The sequence below is a fragment of the Morus notabilis genome, unplaced genomic scaffold (assembly GCF_000414095.1).
Source record: "Morus notabilis unplaced genomic scaffold, ASM41409v2 Scaffold476, whole genome shotgun sequence".
Taxonomy (NCBI): domain Eukaryota; kingdom Viridiplantae; phylum Streptophyta; class Magnoliopsida; order Rosales; family Moraceae; genus Morus; species Morus notabilis.
The window spans coordinates 1-801 of record NW_010361408.1 but is presented as its reverse complement, the minus strand read 5'-3'; the positions used below and the strand labels follow the sequence as shown (position 1 = coordinate 801).

Sequence of the window (801 nt, the reverse complement as noted above, 5' to 3'; positions counted from 1 at the left end):
TGATCATATAATCAGTGTAATAATGAATCTTCTGCAATAACAAAGCACCAACTGCCGATACTTAAGATCTACCTGGCGAAGTATGCCATCACATGTCTCTATCCGCCCAGTCAATGTATTCACATACTGCCGATACTTCTCCTCTGTCTAAAGAAAGTGAACAAATAGGTGCAATACGTACAAAGTGACTATTAAACTCAGATAGTGATTAGATTTACAAATCCGAAAACTCACCTGATTTGTATTGACGAGAACGGCTTCTGCAGCTCCAGAGTGTTCGAAGCCCGAGGCGTTCTCCTTCGTGGAAACGGACAAGCCATTCTCCTGCCCGGAGGCACGGTCTTTGGCCTAAAATTTGACAGAATCTCGAGGTCAAATCAACTACTACACGAAAATCTTCCTGAACAAACTAAACGAGTAAAGCAAGTAGCAGAAAATCACACCAAATTGAGAGGAAACGGCCGATCGGCGACGGCATGAGAGAGAGTCACAATGGCGGCTTGCTGTTGCTCTGTCAAAGGAGCATTCTGCGGAGCCAATAAACAATTTCCATGAGAACAAAAAAAAGGAAAATATGTGCACAGATCTGATGCCAATCCGATCTGAGCCTCGCTGATACTACTAACAATAACCAAATTCTACATGAAAACAGAGATTAATTCAATCGACAAGACTTAAAATTGATGAATTGAGATCCGAATATGCTAGATCTGGTTTTAGCTTTCGTTGTCGGTTGTGTTCGAATTAACCACAGAGAAAGAGGAAGAAGAAGATGATGATGAAGGTTAAGCTATGGAGACC

General features: G+C 41.8%; 1 long non-coding RNA gene across 1 annotated transcript; it reads right to left on the bottom strand.

The window, feature by feature from the left end:
- Positions 1-45: 45 nt before the first annotated feature.
- Positions 46-525, bottom strand: LOC112091839. Its single transcript, XR_002902320.1, has 3 exons — positions 444-525; positions 235-348; positions 46-147 (listed from the first exon to the last, which is right to left on the bottom strand). It is a non-coding gene; the product is annotated as an uncharacterized LOC112091839 (long non-coding RNA).
- Positions 526-801: the final 276 nt, after the last annotated feature.